Raw genomic sequence first — 20,228 nt, 5'->3', positions numbered from 1 at the left:
TGGTCGCTTGCTTGCAAGGCAAACACCACTGTGCTATCTCTCCAGCCCCAAATGAATGCAACTTTTAAGTGGAATGACCATGAATGTGACTATAATGAAAAGAAACAGTAGTTTCCATGATGGTTTCAACTTTAATGTCTAATAAACGAGCAAGAAGTATAAATAAACATTAAGTAGATCAAATGAGACCTTGAAAAGAAACAGTGGAATTAGGATAAGGAAATATTTTCTGGAGAAATCAAAAAATCACCTGTGAAGAAATGCAGCCAAGAATAATTGACCTCCCAATGGTGAAAAACATAATAGAACACTTATCTACCTAGTCTGAGTGTTTTGTTGATTTTCCCATTTTTTCACTTGACAACAAATGTTTTGAATTTCAAGTCCTTTCCAAAATCTTACTGTTTTCCAAAAAAAAAGAGCTTAGATATTCAAAATCATTTTTAAACAATAAAATTGCTTTTCTTATCTCATGCAACACAATTGCCATTAACGAAGCAAGCAAAAAATATTTTAGATGAAAATTATACTAGCAGGTGGATAATTTTGTGTGTACTTCATATAGTCTAAAATGTCATAATAAAGAACATTTTGTTGGAAGGCCAGGTGTGAAATCAGAGTTGAGCTTTCTACCTTAAATTTCTAATCAGTATTATTTAATAATGTGATCTGACAGATGTAAACTTCACTATGTGACATCATGTCAAAGAAATGACAGAGAAGAAAGCTAAGAGAATGGATTTAGTGTGTCACTGCTTTTTATTTTTCTAGGTTTATTACTGTAATTGATGTTTATTTCATCTCATTTGAAGTTCTCTTTCATATTTTGTTCTATTGGTAGAAAAATTCATTTTTCTATAAGCTTGATTAAGAAATCTAACTATAGAGGATTTAGAAACAAATACTCTAAATGTCAAAGATATTTTGTTTTGTTTTGTTTTCTTATTTTGGGCTACACCCATTTGAAGCTTAGGGGTTACTCCTGGCTATGTGCTCAAAAAACGCCCCTGGCTTGCGGGGGCCATATGGGCCGTCGAGGGATCAAACTGCGGTCAGTCCTAGGCCAGTGCTTGCAAGTTAGATGACTTACCTTTAGCGTCACCTCTCCGGCCCCGCAAAGACATTTTTGCTTAGGTAAAGCAAAACATAAGTTTATCTCATCTATGGTGATATATTTGTCCCACATAAATACATTAGTAAAGAATGTGCTTACTATTTAGATAGAAATCTTTTATTTGTGGGACATACTTGCAGGGGTTTTCAGGACTTTTTGCTGATTCTGCACTAGGGGATTGTTTTTTAAAGGGGCTTGGGGAACCCTATGGGGTTTTGGTATCAGATTTGGGTCAGCTCCGTGCATGGCAGTTCTCGAAAATCTGTTAGCTCTCTAGACCCTGATAAAAGTCACATGTCATTAATTACAGATAACATTCTAAATATTAAGAGGTGTAAATATTCATAAAAGTAAATTTTAGTGAACTGGATTTTTAAATTATAATCGTATACATTTGAATAAGCTAATCAGTTTTCTTGAAATTTTCCTCACCTGTAAAATTTCTCTCCCTATGTATAGATGCATATGCTCAATTAAATTAATAATTGCATTGTTTTTAATAAAGAAAAAAACAACTCTTTCTCTTATTAATATCAGTACTACTAGCTGAGAAAATACTACTTCAGTAGTTAGAAATAATCATTAGCTTCCCAAATTAAAAAGTATTCACTGATTTTCCAAAATGGTACTGATAGCATAGACATGCACAAGAAGCATAAAATATTGCCATTACTGTGAAATAATTTGAAATTCCACATTTATACATTCAATTCCAAAATTCTCCTCTTTTTCTTTTGTCGTCTCTCTGCATACCATTTTTATTTCTTGAGGATAGCTTTTCAACATTATAAAGAAATGTCTTAGATTTGTTATTAAATATTTGTTATCAATTAAGTACAGCATTTTCTCTTGTCTTATGTTCAAAATGAGACTAAATAAACATAATTGAGGATACAATTTTTTTCTTGCCCTAAGTTCAAAACACAGCTAAATACACATAAACATAAATCCTAAAATATCAAATAAAGACACAAATTGCTTGTTTAAGGTAACAACTACCAATGTGGTTAGAATCGACCTTGTTATTTCATATTGGCCAATGGGACTGTAAATAGTTGATTCAATTTGAAACATTGAGCTAGTAAAAGTTAAGAGTTAAGAGAGAGGGATTGCTCTCACTATCAGGGAGATGCTTTACAGAGTCAAGAACAATAGATAATAAGCTTACTCAATGAGCAAAATGATCAGGTCGCACTATTGCATAAGCCTTCTGTCAAATATTTGAACACCAGATATAACCCAGCTGGATAACAGCGTAAAGTGAAAAAGTCAGAGTACCCACATAGAGGAATATAGATGTATAATGTGTTGGGGCACTAAGCAGGTTAGTTTGCTGGAAACTGTAAATCCAATCAAGCAAGGTCACTTCTTTTGGAAGAACTATTACTTTTATTCCCTCTTCACTTTTCCACTTCAGAGCACAGTTCTAATATCTCTTTCTTTAAAGTTCCCTACATGGTTGCTCCTTTCCTTTGTTGTAAGTGACATGACACTTCTACTAAACACGTATACTTGTCACCTGAAGAGAACAGGATTAATACAACTTGAGGAAGACTCGATTGGTTTCATATGCATTTGGGGGTAACTACAAGAAAATATGACTTAATTTTTATTTATTTGACCATATATATAAGAAGGCTTAAGTCAGTCATCCTGCAGAGAACATTATTGTGCTGGAAACATATTGAAACCCAAGAAAATAAATAAAGTAAATAGATATTTCACTCAATTGGACACCTAAAATATTTAAAGGTCACGGAAATATTTCATTTTAGGATTAATTTTAAAAATATATTTTGAACAAATTATTGTAATGGGACATTTTATTTTATCATTGCTCCCACTGAATATTTTATATACTTTTGAACTTGCTTTATATAAGACAAAAACAGATTATACTGAGAAAAGTGTAAACAGCAATATATCTCCAGATTGATTACCTTCTTTATTGTTTTGATATTTAAAAATATTACCACAATCCAAAATATGAACATTTCTAGTGGTTTGAGAATAATTGATAATCTTTAGACTTGGTCTGAATCTTGTAAAGATAATTGTCTCTATTTATTGACTAGGCTCACTTAATAGCAGTGCCACTGAAATACCTATTAAAACATGTCAGCTTTAACTAGCAAGAAGTCTGGATTATTTGGGGAGTTAGAGAACAAAAAGCAACATATATTAATAATCAATTTATAAAAAAAACTAATGAAATAGCATCTAAAGCTTAAATATTTAGAGGGGAGAAAGTATAAAATTACTGGCACTTTTCAAAGGCCTGATAAGATTGGAACAAACATTTACTTGGGAAATTATCTTTATGGTACATTTGAATTCACTCATATTCACACTTAGAAATCCTAAGATCTTTTGTCATCATAACTCTTCCTCTAACATGTAAAATTTACTGATTACTGCTTTCCTTTGTATTAGTCTTAAATTAAAATATAAATAAAAATTAACTTCAGAGAAATGTATTTTAGTGTGACATTGCTGGTTATTGAGAAGCTCATTAAAAATTCTGAGGGATGAAATATAGAATAAAATATAGAAGACTTCCAACCATCCTAATAGATATATAGAATGATCAAGTTTTTTAAGTAGAATATATTGAAACTAGAATGTGAAAATAAAAGTGCTTTCAGTATTTAAATCAGTCACAGTAAAATGTTTTTGACATTATAAAAATACACCCCACAAAATAAAATCCATCATGGTTGAAGAGAAAGGGTGGTGATCAATTAATTGGTCATTTTAAATCTTTCCCACCAAAAAGTCATTAAGTCAAAACAGGTAGTAGTATTTATGGGGGCTGCAGATAGTGTGAGATCTAGAAGTCCCCAGAGAGGAAACTTTCTCTTTTCACACTTACCAATACTCTTAGTTAATAACTAGAGACCAAGACTAAGGGAAAGCCAAGGGGAAATGTAGCTATTGGAGAAGAGTCAGAGTCTCACAGAGACTGGTTATACAACAGTAAGATCCAGCAAGTGGACAGATGTTACAGGGTAACTAACCATGCAGACAGAGGATGGCATCTAGACAAGACCAGGCACAAGACCAGTACGTATAATGGAGGAGAGGACATGAGATGGTGTTAAACAGCACAAAGACTTTAATCTGGACTAGGCCTACACATTGAGGAGGGACCCTGATCCATCTACTTAACCTATAACTTCTTGATCACCCAAGTTATATACGAATCTTCCATAGAATGTTCAAGAAACCACAAGCTCAAAAACAATCCACTTTTGTAGTAATAATAACTATATGTTATATATAATTTAAGCCATATTATTTTCTTAACTCTACATATAAAATAAACAATCCACTTTTGTGGTAAGAATATGTTATATATAATTTTAGGCCATACTATTTTCTTAACTCTACATATAAAATATCTGTGATGATATATACCTCTTGAAATTTTGGGCTGAAGATACAGTACAATAGCTACGGCTGTTATCTTGTAAATGGCTGACCTGGGTTTGATCCTTGGAATCCCCTACATTCTTGTAATCACTGTGTCTATGGCCAAAAAGAAAAAAAATACAAAAAGTTAGAACAAAATTAGAGAATTTTGCTCCCTAAATTCAAGTATATGAAAATAAAATAAAATATGTGTAAGGAATTTATATGAGCTCAAGAATTTAAGTCAGGAACATGGTATTATTATATATTCACATTTTCTTTTCATATTTCATGAGACTAAAGCAAAAGGCCAGAAGCAAATCTTAATTTTATGAACAAATTTGCAAGGTTTTTTTCTTAATGTAATCAATGTCTGACATGATTAGCATAAGACTTAGATATTTCTTTGTACTATCAAGAGACAATACCACCAACTTTTAAGGGAAGAGTATCTTGGTAGTAGTGATGAAAATGCTACCAAAAAGGCCTGCATACACATAACTTATGCCATTCAATTAAGTACTGAATGCAGTTGCACAAAAATCATTTAAAAATGAGGATTTGGGTCAACAGGCATTTGATAGAAATAATCATTCTTTTTTGTTTATTTGTTCGTTTGGGGCCACACCCAGCAGCACTAAGGTATTACTCCTGGTTCAGGGAATCTTATGGGTTGCCTTGACTGAATCCGCTTTTTGTCGTCATCATCATCATCATCATCATCATCATCATCATCATCATCATCATATTCTTCTTCTTCTTCCTCTTTCTTCTTCTTCATCATCATCATCAATCATTATCACAGTGTCTCCCTGTCAGTGTAATGATGACCTGGGGTTTATCCTCTGTGATTCTCACTGGGATAACACTCTAGCATGAAAGGCTCCATTGGACTTGAGATACTGGGAATAAACAGGGCCACCCAGTGGAATTCAAAATCCTCTAAGGATGTAAACTCTGATGTCTTTGGAACCAGTAGTCATCAAGACTAAATTGAGGCCAGTAGCTTGCAAGCCAATCACCTTGTTCCTGTACTTACCTTATATAGGCATGAACAATCACTCATTTAAATATATTTGTGATGTCATAGATAAGAATTCATTATTTTCAGTTTTCTAGAAAATAGAAACTATAATTTATATTTTAATCTCAATTAAAAACGTTATACTATTCAGTCAATAATTGATATCTGAACACACAGCAGAACTTAGAAACTAGTAGAAGAAGTAAATGTGTAGAATAATATTGCAAGAAATTTTTCAGAAAAATCCAAAGAGGTGTATGAAAAAGAGTGAAGAAAATAGCTTAAAGCAGGACTGATGGATTGGAAAAATGGGGATGATAACAATAAGAAGATATACCATGGATCACAGAAGACATGCTAACAAACTTTTTCTTTTTAGTTTTAGAATCAAATTATATTTTATCTCTCAAAGAATTATAGAGGCCTTGCACGCGACTGACCCAGTTTAATCTGCAGCATTGTATATGGGCCACTAGTCTTCCAGGAGTGATTTTTAAAAAAAATCAAAGCCAGAAGAAATCCCTGAGCAATGCAGCTGTGGTCTCCAAATGAAAACAAAACGAAACAAAAGAATTATAGAAAATAAAGCTATTTCACTTATTCAGTGTAATTTCTCTAGCTATGAAGAAGAAACAAAACGAGTAGTTCCTGACTGAATAACATGGAAAACTTTACTATAAAGTACTTAATCTACATATTCCTTATAAATTATTACAAAGGCATTTCAGGTGAAATAAAACTTTTAAATTATGTGGGATTTAATTATTAGTGATTCCTGAGTTTAGAATTTGATCCCATGGTTTTAACATTCTATGTTCTCCCTACAATTTCATTTCCCCCCTTGAACTATGTCATTCATTCTACTGTTTTTTTATAGGTTCTTCATAACTTTATGAAACCATTGTGCAATATTTAATTTCCCATAGATTTTGTGGCTTTTTTCTCTCTAGCATTTCAAAGATTCTCAGTATTAGAATTTTGAATTATTTTTACTTTATCAAGTATCAAATCAAATGCTTTGACCTTGGAAAATATTTTATTAAAATATAAAGTATAATAAAAGTGACAGAGTGATAGTAAACAGTTCATTTGGTCCTCTTAGAACCATCAGGGTTCCATCCTTCATAATACCCACATGTTAGTTTTTCTGTTTTGTTTTTCCAAATGGCATCTTATGGAAATACCACTTCTTTGTAAACAGACAAGGTGTACAAGTAGTTGTTATAAAATTCAATTTGTTTGAAGATTTCAGTGATGAATCCAAGAAAAAAAATTTAACAAGTAGATTGCATAAGGCTTTGAATAGATTTAATTAAATGGATTTCATAAAAAGAATGTATTTCATTTTCTAAGTTAACTTAGATATATTTCTGTATACCTATATATATTTCAGTAGTAGATTCTCAGGCATCACCATCTTTGCTAACGCTAAATGTCTCTTTATTGGATATTGAATATTTGCATATATTAAGTAAAATGAATGCTAGACTTTGGTATAATAATGATTTTATTGCTTTTGGCTTGCCACCATTTGTCTTTTAAAATGATTTATCATGATTAAAATAATTAAATAATAAAACACAAGATAAATTAATAGATCCAGTTCAATACAATTACTAGTAAATACTTCATTACCCTTCACACATCAATTGTCTGCCTTCCTATAAATTGTGTAAAAGGAGAGTTTAAGGCTACTTGCATCATACCTATTTATCCCAAAGAAGTGTAAATGCCTTAGAGTGATGCTTTGATCACTATCCCCTTTTACAAAGCACTATTTCATGTTATTGACATAATTCTGCTAAAACATGATCATTTGAGGTCCATTTATTTGGAACACTGGTTCAAAATGGGGGCTTACTTCTAGATAAAATGGAATATTTTATACTGTTGAAAATATAAGCATTTAGGCTACCTTCTAGAAGTAGATACAGATGTTCACACTAGTTTAAAAAACTCTTAATTATTTAAGAGTGTAAAAATAATTCATATTTTCAAAAGTTTCACGAATAGCAAAGTTAGTTACTTAAGACTTATTATATAGTTAGTATATGAAAAACCACGTTTAATATTCCCTAAGAGGGGGCCGGAGCAGTGGCGCAAGTGGTAAAGCATGTGTCTTGAGCGCTCTAACCTAAACTGACCACAGTTTTATCCCCTGGCGTCCCTTGTGATCCCCCAAGCCAGGAGTGTTTTCTGAGAGCATAGCCAGAAGTAAACCTTGAATGTCACTGGGTGTGGCCCCAACCAAAGAAAACAAAAAAAATTCCCTAAGAGGACATTGTATAGTATTACAACATTGCAAAGTATGTGAATGAAATGGTTTAGACCTAAGGGACAGAATGAAAGAGTGAAAACATAAGGTATGGTCATCATTATATGGCAGTAGATGGGATCTCAACCTTAGGTAGAAGATCATAATGTCACATATCTAGGTATAAAATTATATATTGCATAACTAACAAATTTTTGCAAATTAATTTTGTATCAATAAAATTTTTGCAATAAAAATAATTGGCAATTATATTTTATCTTGACACATATAAAAATAGAAACCTGGCCAAAAAAAAAAAAAGAAATGATATGAAATAATCTAACCACTCAAAGGAAAACATTAACATGACATAAACTGACCATTTCTGATACAGAGTAAAGCTAATTTCAGGGTACCACTAACTTATAATATTGCAATCACTAACCATATGTTTCTATGAAGCAATAGAAGTATGGTCAGGTTGATAATATAATTAGGCTTTTAATGTTATTTAATTTTAGTTCATTTAAGTTTAAATAGCACACATGCCTGGTGGCTATCATATTAGATGGTGGATCTATAGATATTCATAATTTGGCAAAATATTCTTGACAAGGAATTAGTTTAAAGGTTAACATTAATTCTATTAGTTTCAGTATTTTAATCTATATTTTATATTAAATATAATATGTTAAAATTGAAACTTGATTTTGAAAGAATCTAATTCATTTTGACTTTAAATATTCCAAATTTTGAATAATGTGTGATTATTAAATGAGGAAAAATGTGATTCGAGATGTTGAAAGTGGAAGTTTTTGTGTTGGCAAGTTTATAAAAATGGTTGAACAGTCTGATTTTTATGCTAATATTCATAAAAACAGACAACAAAGATTGCCCAAATGGAGTTTAAAATTATTGAGCATAAAAAAGTTATTCTCAGTCCCCTACCTGCAAAAGTACATGTTCTTTAAGTTTCAATATACTTTATTTAACTATGCCCAGATATCTTAGTGCCTTGGTTTGCTAGGAATAATATTGTTGATTAGTAACAATAAGCACAAGGTTTACTATTTTGGGGAGAGAAGATACTGCAATGAGACATCCCTAATGCTGGAGGGTTGATGGCTAGAAGAATTATATTGTTACACTCTACATAATGTCAACTGACTAAACACTTGGAATATTATTTACTTATTTAATTTTAGTCTTGGGGCTACACATTTTGGTGCCAGGACTTACTCCAAGTTCCATGACCAGTGATCAATCCTGGTAGTGCACATGAGATCTCATGATTCATGAGACAGTGAAACATACTCAACAACATGCAGGGCCTGACTCTCACAAATTTTTTTATTTTAAATTTAATTTTATTGTTTTCTATCATTTTCAAGCTTTCTGAAATTTATCTGTTCAAAGGTTTTTTAAAAGTTAAAATCAATATGATAAGAATATTCTATAGCATGTCGCTATAGCTAAAGAAAAAACAAAAAAATATTAGCTGGTACCAACACTTTAATTTTGTTTTTTTACTCAGACATTTTGAAAAAATTAGACATTAAATAAAAGAAATAGTTCTCATTGTAATAAAATATAATTTGTTATCATGTCAAAATAACAAGAACACTAATAGAGCGGCACTGAAGGAAACTTGATAGAACAGAGAATTAGAGACCACATTAGGCTTAACTCAATTAATGACCTCCAGAGAAAGTTAATTTTTTTTAAATCACTATTTCTCTCTACCTGAATTATCTCTTTATGGCTAACTTAAATATCTCATAGTTCAATTTAAATTCATTTCCTTTTTGTGATGCCCAATGGAGTACAAAGTATGGACTCCTTTCCTTTGAGAGATAAGCCATAATTTGTTTAAAAATCAATAAATATGCAGCTTCTCAGATTCCTCCTGGCTAATGATTCAACTTAATGTTTCCTTTGAGGTCTACATTATTGTTCTCATTCTACCCTGAACATACACTCCTCTCTTCTCTTCTCTCTCACTTCTCTCTGTGTGTCTCTTTCTGTCTTTCTCTGTCACTCTCTGTCTCTGTCTCTGTCTCTCTCTGTCTCTGTCTCTGTCTCTGTCTCTCTCTCTCTCTCTCTCTCTCTTAATTCTCTGCATTTCTTTCAGTTGATGAGTCTTATAGTCGTGATCAGAGACTTGAACCTTCTATTCTAAATTAATGGCTTTTAGCTTCCCATGACTAGGCTTGACAGCTATGCATACTCTGCACTGTGCTTGTTGTTTTTCATACTCTTAATGTACTACACTGAAGTGATGTCTAGTAGGTAAATAAGTTCCAAGCCTTTGACTCTACTTTCATGATATTGGCAGATCCATAGATAAAAGCAGGAGGTTTATTTTTTTTTGAGTGTTTACCTTTTACACTTTTATACATGGTATTTCTCTCTCTTTTTCCTCTTAAAAGGTAAATTGCTGAGATCTGACTTCTATAACATTGTTGATGTATTTCATACTTTGCTCTTTTGGTGTTCTTCTGAAAGCCTTGCAATTAGAACAGAACACCTGATATACTGCATTTCCCTGGTGTTTTGCTATTTTCTCTTTCATGCCTTAAGAAAATGTCTTGACATGGTGGTGAATGCCTATTTCTGCTTAATTCCTTGTATAAGACCTCTGACTTACTTGGCTTTGTTTATGTTTTTATGTTTATATATTATGTTTGCTATTAAATACTTCTTATCTTACTTCTTCACTAGTATTTCACAAGAAAATATATTGTAAATTATTGAACTTTTAAATATACTGACACTGAAATCTAGAATGAAAATTATTTGGGCTTGAGTAATTATTTCATTTAAAAAAGGAATGATTATTGAATTTAAGGAACTGGATACAAGAATCATAAGGACTATTTATAAAAGCTATGTCTATATAGATATTACTTTGGGGCCAGGGAAACTAAAAAGGTTGTCTCCTCCTGGCTTACTATGAAGGTCACCCAGCATTAATGGAAGCAGCATGTACCCGTGGGCCCAAGCACTGGATCATCAATCCTGGATGGCTGAGTGTCACCAGCACTGGCCCTGAGGGAACCTCAGCACTGCTTGGAATCCTTTCCCTAAGTTATTTTGTATTTATTCTTTTATTGTCCCTTTTATAAATTTGGTGAAAAGAAGGAAACATTCTCATTTCAATTGCTGTATTCTATGAAATTGGACCAGGATCTTTCTGGAGGGCTTTAAAAATATTTTTACTTAAAATTAAGCATTTAATAGTGACATAGTCAACATTTGATAACATTAAGGTCAGACTAAAGATAGTTTTAACATTTGTGTTAACCTGTACACAATAATTTGTGAAGACAATTCTTTAAACAACAGATCTAGCTCTTTTAATCTTGTAATTTCTGGAGTAGTTTTTTACATCAAGATCTAGAATAGTAATAATTATTACCTACTTTACTAGAATTGCTTTTCTTTACTATTCTTGTTAAAAAAAAACAATGTTTCATAGTTAAATATAGGCTGACTAGGTTTCATAGAATTAACATGTTATTCGTCAATAAAAACAAAGCTTTTGCATTTTTGAGAATGCTATTACTTTCCTCTAAAGAACGTTTTGTTTCTTCTGAAAATATTATTACATAAATGTAAATCAGAGATTAATGTATAGTTTATAATTTAAAATTTGAGATGGCTAAAGTTTTTTCAGTGAAGAGAAAGTATTGGTGAGTGTGCTTTTCATGAACTATTATTCTTTTCTGAAATAGCATTTATTTAGAAACAGTATCAATTTCTTTTTTATCAAGTAAAAATTAAAATATTAAAAATAAAAAAAATGTAATTTGAAAATACCAATAAGAAACAAAAAATAGTTCTTTGTAAAAATGCAGGAAGAGTTAATCTAAAGAGAGAAAAATTCATATCCCAGGTTGTGATGTAGGCAGCAGAGATATGCCAACAATTATAAATTTAATGTAAAAATTTTATTTCCATGACCAAATTGCAACTTATAATGCCACCAAGCATTATAGATTTGGATGTATACTTTTTTCATATATTTTATTTAAACAACTTTATTACATACATAATTGTGTTTGGGTTTCAGTCATGTAAAGAACACCACCCATCACCAGTGCAACATTCCCATCACCAATGTCCAAAATCTCCCTCCTCCCCACCCAACCCTTGCCTGTACTCTAGACAGGCTTTCTATTTCCCTTGTACATTCTCATTATTAGGATAGTTCAAAACGTGGTTATTTCTCTAACTAAACTCATCCCTGTTTGTGATGAGCTTCATGAGGTGAGCTGTAACTTCCAGCCCTCCTCTTTTGTGTCTGAAAATTATTATTCCAAGAATGTCTTTCATTTTTCTTAAAACCCATAAATGAGTGAGATAATTCTGCATCTTTCTCTCTCTCTGACTTATTTTACTCAGCATAATAGATTCCATGTACATCCATGTATAGGAAAATTTCATGACTTCATCTCTCCTGACGGCTGCATAATATTCCATTGTGTATATGTACCACTGTTTCTTTAGCCATTCATCTGTTGAAGGGTACCTTGGCTGTTTCCAGAGTCTTGCTATGGTAAATAGTGCTGCAATGAATATAGGTGTAAGGAAGGGATTTTTGGATTGTATTTTTGTGTTCCTAGGGTATATTCCTATGAGTGATATAGCTGGGTCGTATGGGAGCTCAATTTCCAGTTTTTGAGGAATATCCATATTGCTTTCCTTTTTTTTCTTTCTTTCTTTTTTTTTTTTGTTTTTTTTTTTTTTTGTTTTGTTTTTGGGCCACACCCAGCGGTGCTCAGGGGTTACTCCTGGCTGTCTGCTCAGAAATAGCTCCTGGCAGGCACGGGGGACCATATAAGACACCGGGATTGGAACCAACCACCTTTGGTCCTGGATCGGCTGTTTGCAAGGCAAACACCGCTGTGCTATCTCTCGGAGCCCCCATATTGCTTTCTATAAAGGTTGAACTAGATGTCATTCCCACCAGCAGTGGATAAGAGTTCCTTTCCACATCCCCGCCAACACTGCTTGTTCTCATTCTTTGTGATGTGTGCCAATCTCTGTGGTGTGAGGTGGTACCTCATAGTTGTTTTGGTTTGCATCTCTCTGATGATCAGTGATGTGGAGCATTGTTTCATGTGTCTTTTGGCCATTTGAATTTCTTCTTTGTCAAAGTGTCTGTCCATTTCTTCTCCCCATTTTTTTAAATGGGATTAGATGATTTTTTCTTGTAAATTTCTGTCAGTGCCTTGTATATTTTAGAGATTAGCCCCTTGTCTGATGGTATTGGGTAAACAGTTTCTCCCACTCAGTGGGGGGGGGGTCTTGTATCCTGGGCGCTATTTCTTTTGAGGTGCAGAAGCTTCTCAGTTTAATATATTCCCATCTGTTAATCTCTGCTTTCACTTGCTTGGAGAGTGCAGTTTCCTCTTTGAAGATGCCTGTAGTCTCAATGTCCTGGAGTGTTTTACCTACGTGTTGTTCTATATATCTTATGGTTTTGGGTCTGATATCAAGGTCTTTCATCCATTTATTTGGATTTAACCTCTGTACATGATGTTACTTGGGGGTCTAAGTTCAATTTCTTGCAAGTGGCTAGCCAGTTGTGTCAACACCACTTGTTGAAGAGGCTTTCTTTGCTCCATTTAGAATTTCTTGCTCCTTTATCAAAAATTAGGTGATTGTATGTCTGGAGAACATTCTCTGAGTATTCAAGCCTATTCCACTGATCTGAGGGCCTGTCTTTATTCAAATACCATGCTAGAAACAGTATCAATTTCACTTTGATAATAACATATGCTAACTGTGGTACATACACACAATGGAATATTATGCAGTCATCAGGAGAGATGAAGTCATGAAATTTTCCTATTGGTAGATGCACATGAAATCTATTATGCAGAGTGAAATAAGTCAGAGGGAGAGATATACAGAATAATCTTACTGATCTATGTGTTTAAGAAAAATTAAGGACATTATTATAATAATCCCCAAAGACAATAGAAATGAGGGCCAGAAGGACCAGCACACTATATGAAGTTCACCACAAAGAATAGTGGTGCAGTTAGGGAAATAACTACACTAACAACTATCATGACAAACTTAGTGAGTGAGAGAAGTAGAATGCCTGTCTACTGGCAAGGGTTGGTAAGGAGGGAGGGGTGCATTGGTGGTGGGGATGCTGCACTGGTGATGGGGGTGTTCTGTTTAGGACTGAAACCAAGCTACAATGATGCTTGTAATCATGTTGCTTAAATAAAGATTTAATATATTAAAATTTTTACCTCCTTAATGAGTAACAGAAATCAAACAATTAAAATTTAATAAACTACATAGAGATCAGACAACTAAATCTTACACTGTTAGTTTTTCTACTGGATTATGAATTATTCAAATAGACAATAAAATTAATGCAGTTTTAAAAAGTGGCAAGGATCTATGTTTAACAACATTTACATTTCCCATAAAATTAGATTATTATTTACAAAAATGCTGGCCCCAATATAAATTTTATTTTTAAAATATTAAATATTTTCCCACCTTCTACTTTTAATATTGCCTTTTGGGCCACACACAATGAATGGCACTTAGGGGTTACTATTGACTTGAGCTCAAAAATCACTCCTGGCTGAATGGGTTGTTATATGGATGCTAGAGCTTGAACCCAGGTCAGGTGGCACAAGGCAAATGCCCTATCAGCTGTGCTACCTATACAGTCCCTGTTTTTAAATATTTTGGTGAAATAATTTTCAAACTATTTCTATGTTAGTTAAGATTTATGGCAAAAGATGGTGGGCTTTGGGATTACAATGCAAACTATACCTGTCAATAGCTGTGAGATTATAGACAGGTAGTGCAGCAGTCTTTTAGTAGAAATGATAATAAAAATAAAAATAAATAAAATAAATGTAGATATTATATGGATAAGTTATATCACTCAATAAAAATTAATTAATTAGAATCTACCATATATAGAGATATATCATGTATGAGATACCCATGGTTTTCATCTGGTGTTTCTTATTTAAGTCAACTAAAGGTTATAGAACAATGATCATTTTTTGAAATTCTGACAGATATTGTTAATGCCATGGTAGTATCTGCTTTTAACTTAACTTATGAATATGTTCAACATATTTAATTGAGATGTAAAATAAAAAGAGAAGGGATTATCTTAACCAGGCATCAAAAAAGATATTTCTAAGTAAAAAGTATATAGGTGAATGTGAATAAATAGTTTAGTGGGAACGACCCTTGCCTGGCACACAGATGGCCCAGGTTAAATCCTTGGCATCCGATCTGGTCCCCAAGTATCTCCAGGAGGAATTTCTGAGTTTAAAGTATGGAGTAATCCATAAACATCATTGGGAGTGGCCCAAAAAACAAAGAAACAAAAAAGTAAATAAGTTAAATGTAAAGTTGAAAGTTTAAATGCCAGAAATTCATGGCATGGTTCAGGAATGAGATGAAAGTCATTAATGTCATGAGATTGTAAATTAATTTTTTCATAAGAAAACTATATGTTATGTAATATTGTTTCTATCTTTCCCCCTTGAGCACTAGTCTGTGGAGCTATGTGTGTGACAGAGATAAGTAATCCTGGAATTAAACTCTGATTATTTGAAGTCTGTAGGGACCATTTCAGTCTACCATCCTAAGCCTCCAAATGAATAGTAACTGCATTTTTATAAAACAACAAAAATGAATGTGCACATTTATACTGATAGAAAGTCATTAGCTGATAGACCAGAATCAAAAGAAATCTATAGAAATTCAAGGGGCCCAAATAAAAATTTAAACATTGCTATTGTTTATGGATAACACAAGTAAAAGATAGAACTAGTAAAAAGTAAGCACATTTATACTTACTGTTTCACTTTTTTCCAAACCAGTTGGGATATTTTTCAGTTAATATTATTTCATAAAAGATAAATACTGTTTATTAAGTCTACATTTATTTTCATTCTCTTAAAAGAATTCTCCAAATAATTCCTAACTTAAAGTTGTTCAGTGCTTTATAGAGAACATGACTATTTACTATAACATTTATTTCAGAAAAATAAAGGATTATTGACTTATTTTCCAGAGATCCCATCACTTGAAAATGTACTTATTATTTTTAGTTTAAGCATAAAATTCTGTGGATTTGTTCTTAAGTATTTCAACTAAGAAGTTTTACTATAATAACCAATTTAACAACATTTTTTTTTAGACCAAAGCGTCTAAATACATACTCACAATACATATTTATTGCAAGTATCCCAAGGAAATACTTTTAAATCGACCTTTGTATACTACTATTAATGACCCTTCACTCCGTGCCTAAAATATAGAATTGGAGAGGAAAATGAGCATATGTACCATAGCTATCAAAAGATAAATTCTTTTAGATTTTATTTTATTCTTCCTTGATATGTTGAAAAACCTAATTACATATTCCATATGTCTTTTGTGAGAACACAAAACATTAAAAGTACTTTCTTGATGTGTAGTTTTTAAAGCTTTATTGCTAAATAGCAAATATATCCAGAGTAAAATCCATCAAGTCAACCATAATTTAAGAGAACAGGGAAAAATGTGACAAATTGATGTATCAAAATTGCTTCCTTTAATCATTAACATCAGCGCCAGTAGAAGTAGGCGCTAATTGAAATGCATTTTTGTGTGTTTAGCTCATTCCAAACGCAAGCTTTATACAATTACCTCATTAAGTCAAGAATGGGCAAACAAGAAAAACACATTATTCCTATTGACATTTATAAGTTGGAATATTGAGCAGGAAAGATAGTTCAGGGATTTCGGTGCTTGTCTGACACACAGGTTCAAATCCCAGCAGTACATGTAGTCTCAACAACACCAGGAATACATCCTAAGCACAAAGCTGAAGCTAAACACTTGACAGAGTTATCTGTGACCCACACAAAACATATAAGCAAGAGATTTGAATACTATTTCAATAAAAATAAATTACTAAATGCAGAGATAACTAATGTTTAAAGTAAAACTGTATATGAAATTTTGTGATGTGTCATTCTTACTGTTCATTATAACACTCTTATCTCATTATGACCCATCCTTTAATTTTGGTGTCCTTTTCACCAATTTTATACTAAACTATTTGATCTTTGTCATATTTTTTATGTAATATGTGCATTTCTCATTTTTCACTTGAGTTTTTGTCATTTCTTCATAATTTACTTAACAGTCACTTCTGTGAGTTTTGCTTATTTCTATTATCTAAAATGTCAATAATTAATAAATCTAAAGGAAATATTGATTATTGTTTTATCTTTCTTCAGATGTAATAACAGATAATTATCTTTTCCTTCTTTTAGATATTTTAAAATTTTATTCTTGATATTTTATTTCTGCTGAAATTCCCTATTTGAATTATACATGCTCCATGGGGCCGGAGAGATAGCACAGCGGTGTTTGCCTTGCAAGTAGCTGACCCAGGACCTAAGGTGGTTGGTTAGAATCCCGGCGTCCCATATGGTCCCCCATACCTACAGGAGCTATTTCTGAGCAGATAGCCAGGAGTAACACCTGAGCACCGCCCCCCAAAAAACAAACAAAAAAATTGGGGCAGGCATGGTGGCGCTAGAGGTAAGGTGTCCGCCTTGCCAGCGCTAGAACTGACCGTGGTTCGAATCCCCGGCGTCCCATACGGTCCCCCAAGCCTGGAGCGACTTCTGAGTGTATAGCCAGGAGAAACCCCTTAGCGCCACCCAGTGTGGCCCAAAAACCAGGAAAAAAATTATATATGCTCCTATTATTATTGTTATTAACAGTTCCATAATAATTCAATTTTTTCTTATGCTATTATTTCTTCCATATATCAGTAAGATGCTTTATAATTTTAATTTTCTTTTTTTTTTTTTGGGCCACACCCGTTTGATGCTCAGGGGTTACTCCTAGCTAAGCGCTCAGAAATTGCCCCTGGCTTGGGGGGACCATATGGGACGCCGGGGGATCGAACCGAGGTCCTTTCCTTGGCTAGCGCTTGCAAGGCAGACACCTTACCTCTAGCGCCACCTCGCCGGCCCCATTAATTTTCTAATTGTAGACATGATTTATGGGTGATAATGGAATAGTGGTTCATACCATGGGTGTTATTTGAAAAATATCATAAAGCTGCTTCCTGTTCTGCTGATGAATTCAATAGACACATTTTTGAATATTAAATATGAAAGCATATAATCAAAATTATTATTAAATTTATGTCAATTACTTTAATCAAAGTGTTTCTGACAGCCTAAAACAGAGTCCTAATAGGTTAAAAACAATGCAGATAGGTGACAAACATTGCCATAGAGTTTGATTAATATAATAGTTGGTGGCTTGGAACAAGATGCTATAGAAGAGAAACTTAGGTCACTCATCACATAATAAAAAATCTGGATTATCTAGGGCTGAAATAATAGCATAGAGGGTAGGACGTTTGCCTTGCAAGCAGCTGAGTAGGGTGCCATATGGTTCCTTGAACCTGCCAGGAGTGATTTCTGAGCACAGAGCCAGGAGTAACCCAAGCGCCACTGGCTATGGCCCCCAAAATCAAAAACAAAAACAAAACAAATGAGATTATCTGAGAGAAAACAAAAAAAGAATGAAATTGTCAATCTTTGTTCTTGGTTGAACACTGAAGAGACATTGGCTTGTTTGTTAATAAGCATGACAATAAAATAAAAGTATTTTCTTTTTTTACCTTCACTCTAACTCATTGTTCCTCTCTATGGCTCAAACTTTAACTGTATACATTCTGTTGTCTTCTGCATTTCTATTTTTTCATCACTTCTCAGGATCCTGACTTGAAATTTTCTTGAAAACAAAAAACAAAGGTAATAAAAATTCACGTTTTTTCTTTTTTGTTTATAAAGGCAGCAGTGCTCTAGAGACCATACTGTGTCTAGGATCATATTTAAGGCTTGATGTATGCTAAATATGCAGTTATCTGGTTATCTGGTTAGTCTGGTTATCTGACAAAATATATAACAATTTGTGAAAATATTTTGGCACAAATAATTGTAAACTATATACAGCAGATAAAACTATGCCTATACCTTATCACATCTTAAGTCAAGTTCTTTAAAGTAAGTAACAAATTCTAAACATGTTTTCAGACATTTTCCTCTATGGAAATAGAGCTGTTTATAGAAATTAGTTTTTCTCCAGTTTTAGTTCAAATTTCAGTAAACATTTCTTTCCTAGTTAAATACAGAATCAAAATGGAGTGCTCATTTTGGAGTGTCATAAAATAAAATCTGAATTTTTTGAATTGATGTATTGAGAAAAGTTTAATCAAAACTAAGAGCAAAATTATTCAGCCTTTTTATTAAACTTTAATTCTAATGCTCATTTTACGTTTATGTTTCCGGGTGCCAACCTATCTGTACCCATCTTGCTCTCTGCTGAGGAAGACAGGGATTGAATTTTACACTCATGTTGGCTGAATATAAAGCAAACCCTACCTGCTGTACTCTCACTTCCGCCCCTGCATTTTTATCATAAGAACTATTTTGAGCCTTTTGCAGGAGCGGTGGCAGAAGTGGTAAGGCGTCTACTGCATGCTAGCTTCAGACAGACCTAGGTTAGATTTCCCCCACCCCCAATCTCATCCCAGTAGTCCCAAATGGCTCCCCCCAGCCAGAGCAATTTCTGAGCTCATAGCCAGGAGTAACCCCTGAGCTTCACTGAATGTGACCAAAAAAAACAAAACAAAAAAAATTATTTTGTGCCTGCTCAGGGACAATTCATACAATTCAAATAGTATCTGACAAATTTATTTTTACATGTAAAACATATTGCTTCATAATATGTTGTTTCATAACAATAATATAAAATTAAATAGTATATTAAAATAATAATATTTATTTCACAATAATTGTTTCATATATATTTACTTGAAGTATTAATAATAGACATCATTCATCATTATTTAGAAAAATGTGAACCTTTTTGGTGTGAAATTATAGACATGCTGATTGCATTTCTAATAACAATTACTTTCATTTTGACACACTATCTTCAAAGTTTACTTTGAAGTAAATGTTCAATGTCATACAGAGATAGTATATATCAGCAATAGTTAATGACAAAGACTCATTTACCATGAGAAAGATCACTTCTATTACAAGGATTTTTCTCACCCCTTTCCTTTTTCAGGATGGTCAAAAGTACAAAATATTGTCATTGTCTGTATTTCATTTTAGAGATGACAGAAACAATAATAATGCTATATATGCTCCAGCATGACTTTTCCACTTTGCTATGCTACCCTTCTTCTAGATCTTTGTAACAAATAGTCATATTTTCTAATTATTATGGCTCCTATTTCCTTTATAGATAAAGTACCTTGCTGGGAATTGAAAGAAAATAATTGTATTGAAAACTAAAGAGAATTTAAAATGTAGGCTATTTTGGAAGAAAATAGAAATCACCAG

The sequence above is a fragment of the Suncus etruscus genome, chromosome 5, assembly GCF_024139225.1.
Source record: "Suncus etruscus isolate mSunEtr1 chromosome 5, mSunEtr1.pri.cur, whole genome shotgun sequence".
Classification (NCBI taxonomy): Eukaryota; Metazoa; Chordata; class Mammalia; order Eulipotyphla; family Soricidae; genus Suncus; species Suncus etruscus.
This window is presented reverse-complemented; position numbering follows the sequence as displayed.